Raw genomic sequence first — 13,787 nt, forward strand, 5'->3', positions numbered from 1 at the left:
ATGGCCAAAATGGACAGGGAAAGAAACAACAAATGTTGGAGAGGTTGTGGAGAAAGGGGAACCCTCTTACACTGTTGGTGGGAATGCAAGTTGGTACAGCCACTTTGGAAAACAGTGTGGAGGTTCCTCAAAAATTTAAAAATAGAGCTACCCTATGACCCAGCAATTGCACTCCTGGGTATTTACCCCAAAGACACAGATGTAGTGAAAAGAAGGGCCATATGCACCCCAATGTTCATAGCAGCAATGTCCGCAATAGCCAAACTGTGGAAAGAGCCGAGATGCCCTTCACCAGATGAATAGATAAAGAAGATGTGGTCCATATATACAATGGAATATTACTCAGCCATCAGAAAGGATGAATACCCAACTTTTCATCAACATGGATGGGACTGGAGGAGATTATGCTAAGTGAAATAAGTCAAGCAGAGAAAGTCAATTATCATATGGTTTCACTTGTTTGTGGAACATAAGGAATAACATGGAGGACACTAGGAGAAGGAAGGGAAAAATGGGCGGGGGGAATTGGAGGGAGAGATGAACCATGAGAGACTATGGCCCTGAGAAACAAACAGGGTTTTAGAGGGGAGGGGGGAGGGGGGATTGGTTAGCCTGGTGATGGGTATTAAGGAGGGCACGTACCGCATGCAGCACTGGGTGTTATACGAAAACAATGGATCGTGGATCACTACATCAAAAACTAATGATGTATTGTATGGTGACTAACATAACATAATAAAATTAAAAAAAAAAAAATAATCGACCTTCTCTTGCCTCTACGTTCCCTGTGAGTGCTCTCTCCCATTTCTTTCCCCTCTTTGCAGCAGAAACTCCTCACAAGAGTTGCTCACACTCACAATCTCCACCCTCCTGCTCCCATTCTCTCCCACATGTTCAGGCTCTGGCCCTGCAGGCCCCACTGCAACACAGAGAGGTCCCCAGTGATGCCAGCCAGGGCTCATGTTTCCTCCAAGTCAACCCATGGGCTGCCTGTGACTCTGGCACTTGGTCCCTCCTTGTCCTCCATGCTCCCTCTTTGCTCACCTGCCCTCCAGTTTCTATCACTCTTGAGCTTTCCTTTCTGTCTACCCTCTTCGCTCGAAGAGGCTTAGATCTCTGCCCATGGTCCTTGTGTTTCCCCATACCCCTTTATGACCACCATTAGTCTTATCGCTTTAAAACGCACCTGGGGCACCTGGGTGGCTCAGTTGTTAAGCGTCTGCCTTTGGCTCAGGTCATGATCCCAGGGTCCTGGGATCGAGCCCCGCATCTGGCTCCCTGCTCAGTGGGAAGCCTGCTTCTCCCTCTCCCTCTGCCTGCCGCTCCCCCTGCTTGTGCTCTCTCTGTGTCAAATAAATAAATAAAATCTTAAAAAAAAAAGGTATTATAAAAAGCAGCTATGTGCTGGGTCCCAAGTGTATATTTCCAGGTCAGGCCTCGGCCTGAACCAGTCATAGATGCAGCTGCCTACCTGACACCTCCTCCTGATGTCTAATAGGTGTCTCATAGTGGCACATGCAAGCCAAACTCTTGGTCTTTCCCCCTTTGCCAGCTATCTTCCATGTGTCTCCATGTACATTCTTCACCTTCCCTCTTCTCTCCCTACTCACTACCCTGGAAGACTGACTTGTATGGGCTGTTCCACAGTCGGACTTCGGGTTGGGCTCTACCAAAGCAAATCCCAGCAGGAAATCAAGAGGTCGAGGAGAGTGAGGTCCAGGTGTTTATTTCTTGGACTCTTTCCCCACAGGGTCACCCAGGGCTGGCTGCCTCCTTCTATCAAAAGTAAGTCAACACAGACATTTCCACATGATTCTATCCTTTCTGGGTCCCGTAACTGGCCTCCCAGGCCTAGGGCTGCTCACTGCCCCACTGTTTACTAGACTTGGAGTATTCGTTCTATCACTTGTGGTTTCCCTACACCCTGCCCACACCTTTATAAATAGTCCCTTCATTAAATGCTCCATGAATTATTCTAATGTGAGTGTGCCATCTGTTTCCTGCTGGGACCCTGATTGTACCTCATACTGTTGCCCTTTTTATTTGAAGAGAATGTTATTGCGAATGACCATTCTTTGTGTGAAGACAGTTAGAAAGGCAGATGTGTGTCCGTCATTTTAATGTTACACTTTGATAGAAGCCTGAGGGGAAAGCAGAGCTACATAGTCATTTCAATAAATATCTGTGACTAGACCTTCACCCAAGAGGATAGATAACAATTTGGAAGTAAATGCAAATGAGATAGGAGAGCATTTACCTTAGGTAACAACTCTGCTGCACATGCCAAACCAGTTGCGCGGACTCACGTGGTTCACTCCAGCTGTGGGAATATAAAATTACATATTTTATATAGAGCCCTTCCAAGAAGGATGCAAACTGTATTCCTATGTATTTTCAACCATTTTATCAAGATACACGTAGTGGAGAAATACTGCATCTCCTCGATCTGAAGAGTGGGCATTGATTTAGCTGCCAGAGACAGAGGAAGCTGGAATCATTATTAATTTATCTGCAGACACTGGCCCAAGCCATTCAATAAACAGGAGGTCCTGCAAGGATTATGTTTCATTGATGCTATTGTTTACTCTTATGTTAATGTTATCTATATGCTCAGCAAAAACCCAATTAAGCAAGATCCTTGCTTGTTAATGCTTCATGTTCTTTTTGCATCTGGCTGAGTATAAAAGGAGGAAATATAGTAGCTCATCCACTGGTGATAGTCGGGACAACAGGAGAAGAGGAGACGTCCCTTCACATGTAAATTGTAAGAAAGGCAGAGATTTTATCTTGAATCTTCCACTTCCTGTCTCTTTCCCCCCTCTCAGAACTCCTTTTACCTTGAACTTTCACAATTTAGATACAGCCTAATCTTTCCTTTCTGCAAATAAAGCAATCTGATAAATGTATTACTATGAGACCTTCAGGGAAAGATCTGTGGGCTTTTCCAGGGTATTTTTGCTTTTAAAACCACAAGAAAAAAAAAAAATAGGAAAGATAAAACAAATCACGATGAAATAAGTATCAGTTATTCTATCATTTTGAGGGTCAAATATTATTTCTAAAGGTCCAAATAAAGAAAATAAAAGCAGAAATGGCAAATAATCATAGGCAAAGATTTTATATACAAGGAGATATATTCCACATAGATTATTCTGATAGAAGCAACAAAAATATGCTACATGAAAGGAATGGTTAAATAAAGTGTGATATATCCATACAATAGTTAAATAACTTTTTATACACCCATAAGCACCCATCAAACATCATCTTTTCAAAGTATATTTGAACACATAGGGGACTGTTCCAGATAAAATATTAGGTGGAAAAAGCAGCTATGTGTTTAGTATTATCCCTGTTTGGATTATAAATATGTATGTGTATTACATGTATGCATATCTGTATTAATAGATAAAGAATTGGGAATACATATGCTAAAATGCTAGCAGTGATTATCTCTGGATGATAGGATTATAGATGATCAATAGTTTGTTCTTTAGAAGTTCTGTATTATTTACACTATTTTTGCATTAAACATATAAACATGTTTATTTTATAATTAAAGGTGGGAAAGTTACTCTTTAAAAGAGAAGACTTTGATTTACAGAAAGGAATGGTGGAATTTCAGGTAGCAGGGAATGGGCATTTTAATGTGTGCGAGAGCCTTCTATTACATCAAACATAACAGCAGTAATTAACAACAGGCTTCACAGAATAATAGTAATGAATCTTTCTTGTGTACTTAGTTTTTGCCAGGCACTGTGCATTAGGGTACTTCGTATTCATTGCTTCTCTTCTAATCCTCTTAACAACACTATGGAAGGTAGGTGCTAGAATTATCCTGAAGAGGCAAGTGGAGTTTAGAGAAATTAAGAAGTTAAGTATATTGGTTAGGGTAAAGCAAACCGCTGTAACATAAACCTGAAATCTCATTGGATTAACAAAAGGGAAGCTGATTCCTTAATCACCCAAAGGTTATTTCTTAATCATGTAAAATTCCATTGGCAGCACCGGTGGAGGGTGGGGTGGAGTGTCTACTCCAGGCACGGAGGGAGGCCCTGCTGTCTTCCACACATGGCTTCCAAGGTTGCCCTGGACATTCATACCAGGCCAGCAACCAGGGTGATTTGAGATAATGGAGGACTCCGTGGTTTTTGTGGGCCAGAATTTCCACCCATGTTCCCGTGGCCAGAACTCAATCTCACGGTTACTCTTAACAGCAAAGGAGGCTAAGAGATAGAGCCTAGTCATATCTCCAGGAGGAAAGAGGGAAGGATTTGGAGAATGGTTCACTAGCTTCTGCCCTGTGGGGTAACTTACTGGAGATCACACACCAGGTAAGTGGCAGGGCAGGATTTGAGTAGGGTCAGCCCCATTCCAAAGCTGACATGGTAACCACGGAGCTAGACACATTCACACCACAGAGGACTAAAAGTTTCAAAGCTGACTCCCTTAAGTGCTGGCTTATAGAGCAGCAGAGTTGCTGTCTTTAGAAATGAGGTACTCAATCTTTTATTTTTACTTACTTTTGAAAAGGAAGTTTTACTTTGGTTTTTAAAAGTTAGATTCAAAATGAAAGGAGAGGTTGAAGTATGGCCGAGACTAAATACCCATGAGCAGGATAAACATCCAGGAATTACAGATGGAATGAACTGAGGTCTGTGAAGAAATGCTTTCAGTGGCAATAAGGTAGATCTTAAAAGAGTAGTACAAGAAGAATAGCATGTTATAAACTGATGGCAAAGGAAAGAAAAATTGCTTAATGCATATTCTCTCAAGAATAGTGTTCAAATAAGAAAAAGCAGAACAGGGGCACCTGGGTGGCTCAGTTGGTTAAGCATCTGCCTTCGGCTCGGGTCATGATCCCGGGGTCCTGGGATCGAGCCCCTCATTGGGCTCCCTGCTCAGCAGGGAGTCTGCTTCTCCCTCTACCCCTCCCTTCTGCTCACGATCTCTCTCATGCTCTCTCTCTCTCAAATAAATAAATTAAAAAAAAAAAAAAGAAAAAGCAGAACAAACATAATTAAGAGGGAACTGGAACGGAGGTGCAGAATAACCATGAGGCAGGTATGAGCGGTGGGACCAAAAATGGCAGTGGGGGCAGAGGGCAGCCGATACACGTTGTATTGAAGTTTTATCTGTTGAAGAATCTATTAGGGTAAAAGTCAAAATATACCTGATACAAGGAAAGGAGTAGGAGGAGTGGGGAGTCAAGGCAGGATGTCAATTTTTATGTAAAAAGAAATAGAGGTTTGAATATTATTTAATGTTACAGTGGTCATTAATAGAAAAACTAAAAAAAGAAATTAAAGCATTGAGGAGAGAGGAATAGGGTAGTATAAACAAAATCCTTCTCTTTCATATCAGGGAGTCAATAAAAACTACTTTGTTTGATAAGTTAAGAAATAGAAATATTTCTTAATTTTATCCAATAAATTATCCAGCGGAGATAACCTCCAAAATAATAAAAATAAAAATATTAAGAGTTTAGGGTAGTGTCCCTGGGGGGGTGGAGAAGGAGGCAGTAGATTGTAAGGTCTACCTTACTATTTGACTTGTTCATATATTTTCTTCATGGAAAGTAAAATTCAGTGCAACTCTCTAGATTCCTGTACTTTGTCATGCGTAGTATTTTCCCAGAAAGCCTACTAGAGTATAGATTCAGACCCTTCCCCCAGCAGCCGTAGGAGGTAGCTATAATTTTTATCTGCATGTCGTAATTGTTATAATTTAGCAGGGTGTTCTGATACAGGCGAGGGAACCATGTCTGTAGGCTGTGAGAAATTATGTCCAGTGGTTCTGCCAAAGTCATAGGTATGAGAGCTGAACCAGCCTTCTCTGCTCTCCCTCTCACCACGCTTCTGACATGTGGTATGCAAATCTGGCTGCTCCCTTTCTTCAGTTGGAAGTGTCTTCAGGGAAAGATCTGAGAAGCTGTGCCCACAGATGAGCCTGAGAAGATGGCCTCTCCTTGGTGACTTCCCTTGGTCCACGGCCAGTGCCTTCTGTTTCTAAGCCCAGAACCAGTGTTGTCGGTGCCCTGAGAGAGTCACACCACTGCATATGACAACAAAGTCACGTTAGTCATTTATAATGAGGTGACTGCCACTTGGACTACACGCTCTGATTGGCTGATCAGCACACCGTCCTCTGATGGAGAAACCATTTAGAGAACCAAAATAAATCTAGAAAGTTGCTTTGTAGATGGGGAATCAGTTTATTAGATGAATAGGATGTTTAACAGACATAACTCCGCTTACCCGTCACCCATCTCCACAGCATGTATATAGCTAAGAGACTAGCACTTCCCAGCCCTAGCTACACCTTACGTTCACAGACAGAGCTTTTCATAAGTACTAGCATAAGCTTCATCCCAGAGCAGCGAATTGGAATCTTTGAAGGTGGGGCCCAGGCATGGATAATTTTGTTAATCTCCCTAGAAGATTGTAATGTACTGCTAGAGTTGAGAAACAGGGCATCCCCCACAGGTTGTCTGAAACCTCTCTTTCTTCTGACCCACACGGCAGACAAACTAATATGTGCTTCGGGGATATGCCTGCGGCACCGCTTTGGTGACTTCATATGGTCCATGACTGACTAATTCCTTAATACGTCCAGAAACTCAATATTGTCTACAATACAAGTAAAACTTTGCTTTACGTGTGTTAATTCATTTAATCATCATAGCAACTCTGAGGTTATCTACATTTCATAGACGTGGAAACTGAGGAAATAGGGAGGTTAAGTAACTCGCCCAAGGTACACAGATGTTAGATGGGAGAGCTGGGATGTGAACCCAGGTGACCTGGCTCACAGTCTGGACTCAACCATTCTGTTATATTCCTTTACAATCACAGACTTCTCCCTGTTCCTCATTTGGCTGATGACCTTGATTCTTAACTTCACTGAGAAAACCGAAGCAGTCGGAGAAGGTCTTCCACCAGCTTCCACAACCACACCGACCAGCCTGCTGCATCTGTGAGCGTCCCTTCCATTTGTGCACCAGACCCCATCTCCTCTTGCCAGCTCAGGGACATGGTTCCAGCACGAAAGCCACCTCTGTCCTCCTCCTCAATTATTTCCTTAGTTGGTTCTTTCTCACTAGCTGGTCACATATTTCAATGTTACATATGCCATAATATCTTTCATGGGGAAAAAAAAATCCCTTCTGTGATCCTACATCTCCTTGCAGCTGCCATCCTACTTTTCTTTTCTCTTCTGTAGCAAAGTTCCTTGGAAGAGTGGTCTCTATTTGTCTTCACTTCTTCTTTTCCCATTCTGCTTCAATCAGACTTTAGAGCTGCCCTCCCCCAACATACACACATACACTCATTAAAATAGTACTTATCTGGTGGCCTCCACTCTGCCAACTCCAGTGGTCTTCCCTGAGTCTCCACGCTTTCCGCTTACCAGCAGTATATGGCAGCGTTAATGACCTCACCTGGAAATTTCTGGGACTCCACTCTGCCTCAGCTATGTCTTCTGCTACGTTACTGACCATCCATTCTTTCTCAGTCTCATCTGCCAATTCCCCTTACCCCTTTGCTTTCTAAGCATTGGCATGCCCTGAGCTGTCCAAGATTTATTCTCTTTCTATAGTCACTCCGTAGGTGATCTTATCCTGTACACTAAACGTCCTCAGATTTCTACTTCTAAATATCTTCATGACCATTGGATAGGAAAAGATTTCTTAAACAGAACATAAAATGTGCTAAGCATAAAAAGAAACATGGATAAATCAAGCTCTTTTAAAAATTTAGACTGTAAATCAAGACACTATTCAGAGAGTGAAAAGGTAAGCCACAGAGTGGAAGATATTTATATTGCATGTATCCAACAAAGGACCTGTATCTGTATTATATAAATAACTCCTACAAATAGTAAGAAAAAGATAGACAAAGAAATAGAAAAAATAGGCAAAAGGCTGGAACAGCCCAGATCTCTTCCCTAAAGTCCAGCCTTGAATATAAAACTGTATATTCATGGGCGCCTGGGTGGCTCAGTCATTAAGCGTCTGCCTTCGGCTCAGGTCATGATCCCAGGGTCCTGGGATCGAGCCCCACATCGGGCTCCCTGCTCAGCGGGAAGCCTGCTTCTCCCTCTCCCACTCCCCCTGCTTGTGTTTCCTCTCTTGTTGTGTCTCTCTCTGTCAAATAAATAAATAAAATCTTTAAAAAAAACACAACTGTATATTCATGATCTCCATTGAATAGGCATCTTAAATATTACCCATCCAGAACAATGCCTGCTTCCTCCCTTCCCTCTGAACCTGCTCCTCCTTCAGTAAATGGCAACTCCAGACACCAGTTGCACAGGCCAAAACCCTTGGAGTCATCATCAACTATACTCCTCTTATATCCCATATCCAACCTATATTAGGTCTCTATTGCTGTGCAACAAATTATCATACTTCATTTTCTGTAGGTTGGGGATTTGGGCATGGTTTAGCTGTCCCCAGCTGCAGTCTCTTACAAGGCTACAGTCAAGGTGTCAGCCAGGGCTACAGTCATCTCAAGGCTTGACTATGGAGGACCACTTTCAAGCTCACTCATGTGGCTATTGGTAGGCCTCAGGTCCTTGTTAGCTGTTAGCTGGAGACAACAGTTCCATGCCACATAGAACTCTCGAAGTAAAGATCACAGTGTGCCATCTGGCTTTCCCCAGAGTTAGCAAGAGAGGGGGGGGGGCAGCTAGACATGAGTCACATTTTATAACCTAATCTTACGATTGACATACCATCACTTTGCCACATTCTTTTCATTAGAGGTGAGTCACTAGGTCCAGCCCACACTTAAGGCGAGGTAGGAATCATTGGGGGCCAAGGTGGAGGCTGCCAGTCACACAATCCAACAACAAATTCTGCCATCTCTACTTCTAGAATATGTGTGGAGTCCAAGTACTTCTCACCACCTTCATTGTTAGCTCCCTAGTCCAACCTTCTGTTGTCTCTCACCTGACTAATTTCAATAGCCTGTTAAATGGTATTTTTGCTCCCTAATCCCTACCACACACAAACTGTTTGACATACAGTAGTGAGAGTGAGCCTTTGAAAATATGAGTCAGAACTTGTTAATCCTCTGCTAAAAAAAAATCTCCAGTGTTTTCTAAGGACCCACATGCTCTGCTCCTACCCTGACCTCCTCTCCTACTATTCCCCTCTTCACTCATTCTGCTGCAGCCACACTAGCCTCCTCAGTGTTCACTGAACACATCAAGTATGTTCCCAGCTCTATCCTTTGCATGAGCATTTCTTCTCTTAGATATCTGCAAGGCTGTGTAATTGTCACCTTTCAATGAGGCCTTCCCCAATTGACATATATAAAAGGCAAAATGCACCCCCTCCCTACTCCTTTGCTCCCTATACCCTTTAATCATCTTGTACTTTTCTCCATTATACTTAAAACCATCTACCTTGTTTTACTTGTTTATTTTCTGTCAAATGCAGAATTTTAAAAATTTTTATAGAATTTATTGGCATGGAATAGGAGTGCAATAAATGTTTATTAAACACATACATACCCTTGATCAGGTTATATCAAATTCTCACTCTTTCTAAGGCTGGTACAGGACGATTTTGTGTCTATATGTGGAAGGGATGGGTGGGGATATGAAAGGGGCAGGAGGACAGATTGGCTGGTACGTCCCTAGCACCACACAGTCCCTTTCAACCCACTGGTTCTTCATCCTCTTGTAAAAACCCTTCCTCCCCTGAGCCTCCTGGTACCTGGCTCATACTTATGCCTCCTTGCTCTCACTTCCAGACCCTGCATTCATCCAGGGAGACCTTAGCCCAGCACCCTCAGTTTAGACCTCTGGCTCTTGCTCTACCTGTAATCACAAACTCTAGAATACCCTAAACTTCTGCCCTTTCAATTTATTCTCCTTCTATTTGTCCTTGAAACACAGTGAGATGTCCACCCTACATGCCTCCATTTTCAGCCAAACAATTAATGCCCCTTTGGCTTTATGTCCTGTATCCAGCCTAAATACCTGATTCATTTTCTCATTCTGTACAAAGAAGATGTAGTATAGTGGTGGGAAACAGAGACCCTGGAGATACAGACAGGTTCAAAGCCTGGCTACGCCCCTTGCTAAACCACTCCTTGGGTGAACTAATCTGGCTGAACCCACTTTCCTTGACTATAAAATGAGAATAAGGAGGTTGTGAGGATTGCATGAGATTTAAGAAAGCGTTTAGCTCATAAACAGAACAACAAATGGAAATGATTACTATTAATGATAATTCTTACATGAGTTAATATTTAGAAATGTTTAGAACAGTGCCTGGCACATAGTAATGACTATTTAATGTTTGTTAAATAAATTGATATTTTTTTCTTTCTAATGTCATTAATTTCCTTTACCTTTCCCTCACTCTCAAAAACTCCCAGTTTCTGTTGCTCCAAAAGGAGTTCTGTTCAGGAAGTCACACAGCAGGCAAAATGAAGCCAGAACAAGCCCGGTCCCAGGGCAGTCAGCCCGTCCTTCAGGTGTGCCTCAACACCACCATCTCTCCTCTGCCCAGCAGCTGCCTCGGCTCCTCCCTGCTCATACCGAGAGCCCTCCTTACCATGTTCTCTCGCACACCGAGTACATGTTCTTACCTCCTACTGGACAGAAAAAGACGGAGGTCTGGTGCAAACATCTGCTTGTAGACCCTGCAGCTGTGACTCCTCTTCACTGATGCTCATCCTTACCCTTGTCTCCCACCCAAGGGCTCTCTATCTTGTCTGGGCTCCTTGGGAATGCCACACTCTCTGCATATTTAACCTCCCCCTCTCTGCTGCTTCTGTTCATCGTCTTGATGGGGGGGCAGTAAAACACAGCGGGTTATGCATGTAGCCCTGTCCCCAGAATCCTCAGGTGTGGACCTGGTGCTGCTTTTTCCTGACTCCATGTCCCTGGACAAGTTACTTAACTCCACTCTTGCTCAGTTTCCTCTTCTGTAAAATAGGGAGGACACTGGTGTCTATCTCATAGGCTGGTTGTATGAATTAATACATGCGAAACACTTTAGAACAGTCCTGGCATACAGCAGGCTCTCAATAATTGTGTGTTATTGTAAGTCATCCCAATCTAAAAAAGTGCATGAAACTTCCCTATTTGTGTCTTCTCCTAGCAACTACTGTATCCTTTTTTTTTAACATTAAAGTTTCTTGAAAAAAAAATCCTTTGATATGTTTATTCTCCCTTGCTCTAGTGCTTATTTTTACCCTTCTGCCAAATGTATTGTTCAACTCTCCCATTAAAGTGCTTTTGCTTAGGCCTTGCAAATACCAGTGTGTGTGTGTGTGTCCCCCCATATGTGTGTGTACTTGTGCACTTGTGCTGTCCACCCTGGGACCCCTGGCACTGGACCACTTCTTCCTCCTTCAAATCTCCCCCAGGGCCTTTCAAGACACCATTTTCTTTCCATTCTCTGATCTCTGTAGCACAATCTTTTCCTCTCTTTCCCATGCTTATCTTCTAAATGGTGGTTGTCTCCAGGACTCTGTCGGCAGCCCTGCCTCCTTTTCACGCTATGTACTCTACTGCAATCTACCCAAGTCTTCAGTGTCTGCTTATGTGGCAGGACTCTCAGACTGAATTCTGATCTACAAACTCATCTATTCCAAGGCCTACTTATAATTTTACTTAGTTGTGCCTCAGGCTCATTAAAATTTATCATGTCCAAACTTGAACTCTTCATCTTCCCCACCAAACACACTCCCCTTTCCTTATTCCATACCATTTATTTATTTATTTATTTAGCACACATGCTTGAGTGGGGGGTAGGAAGGAGGGGCAGAGGGAGAGGGAGAGAGAGGATCTTAAGCAGGCTCCATGCCCAGCACCAAGCCTGACTCAGGGCTCAACCTCACAACCCTGGATCATGACCTGAGCCAAAATCAAGAATCAGATACTTAACTGACTGAGCCACCCAGGCACTCCCCATTATTCCATATCTTTTTAAACAGCACCATTATCCACCTATTGCCAAAGCCAGAAAATGGAGCGTCACCCTCAACAACACATTTTTGCTCACATTACCCTGATATTTAGATGGTCATGAAATCTCAGAGATTTTACGTCCTGCTTCTAAAATCTGTCTGCACCACTCTACTCCTACTGTCTGTCTCTCAGCTAATCTCTCGATATTCAATATTTCTTGCCAGAATTATTACAATTCCCTCCTGATGCAGCCTCCTCACTTTACTGTCTAGCTGTGCCAATTTACGCTTCACAATTCTACAGATAGGTCTTTTTAGCATACAAACCTGCTTATATTATTTTGCTGTTTACAATTTCCAATAACTCCCATGGATAAAACTCAAATTGCTTAGCCTGACACAAGGCTCTCATGAATGCACCTCTCCCTGCCCCTCTGTCTTCACCTCCTAGCATTCGCCTTTGTCAATGCTATGCAGTTCCTGAGCACATCTTTCTCTCCCTACCTTCCTGGCTTTGCCTGGAACGTCTTTTCCTGGTTCTCTATTAGACCAAATTACACTCACCCTTTAAGATTCATCTAAGCTTTATCTTCTCCTGGAAGCCTTCTCTGACTACCTCTAGCATAAATATCTCTTTGATATAATTAGGAATTCAATGTAGCTAATGATCTAGTCAGCTAGCTTAAAAAAAAAAGGCATTGTGGGGAGGAACAGGTGCTCATAAAATTACTAGAAGGATTAGAGGAACAAACTCTTGGCTGAGTTTCCAGGCGGGACTCCCAGACTAACACTGCACAACTGGCCCACCAAGAGATCAGTGTGTCTGTTATGATCAGAACACCAGATAATAAGGAAGGTGCCACCACAGTTCTTAGCTGCCTCTGCCGTGATCCAGGTCAGCATGGTACCCAGGAAGCTGGGAACTAGACGTTGTTACCACTGCCAGTGAAAAATCAAAACCTGCCACAGCTGCCTATCAGTATGAAGAGTAGCAGCCATAACAGGTGGCCTCCTTCTTGGGGTACTTACACCCACATTCTAAGTCTTTCCAGAAGGTAAGTACATGTGGGGAAATTGAGCTGCAAAGAAACGGGGAAATGTAGTCTTTAGTTTTCCCGTCCCTAGTGTGCAGAGAGACAGGCTAGAAGGAGGGTGGACTAGAGCAGAGGGAGCCCAGTACACGTATCTGCCTCTCACTCTGTGCTCTCGTGCCATCATGTGCACAGTTTGCTGTAATACCTTCCATTCATGTTCTCCTTAATTGCTTAATTATATCTCTGTCTTATCTGAACAGCCTGTCACCTTCTTGAAGACAAACCTATTTTTGTTCATCTCTCATCTTGAAGTGCGCCTCGCACACAGTAGTTTCTCAGTAAATGTCAATCGAATGAATAAACAAGAAATTTTAGCATGACCTTGGAATTCTCCTTTAATCCACCAGCGGGCAGCTTCTATTAATTCTATCTTCAAAATACCCTTCCAAAGAGCTCTCATCATCTCACCATCTAGTACAACCACCTCATTATTAATTTCTATCCCTTTTTCCATCCTGTGGTATAAACTCCATATCACCACCACATAACTTTCTAAAGCATTAATCTTCTCATATCACTCCCCTAAAAGCTAAAAGCCTAAAAGCTTCCAATGGCTTTTTCATTTAGGAAAAGTACAAATTCCTTAGCACAGCATTCAGAGTCTTCCTCTCTCTGTGCACAGTCTCCTTTTCAAGAAAGCTTCTCTGCAGTTCTAGAGCAATGGTGTTTACGCTGTGTTGCCCAGGGCCCAGAGGCTCCACGGGGCTGTTTCTAGAGCCTCTGAGGGGCAGAGAGGGAGGCCACGCAGATGAGGCTCTGATCCCTC

Source organism: Halichoerus grypus, chromosome 8, assembly GCF_964656455.1.
Source record: "Halichoerus grypus chromosome 8, mHalGry1.hap1.1, whole genome shotgun sequence".
Classification (NCBI taxonomy): Eukaryota; Metazoa; Chordata; class Mammalia; order Carnivora; family Phocidae; genus Halichoerus; species Halichoerus grypus.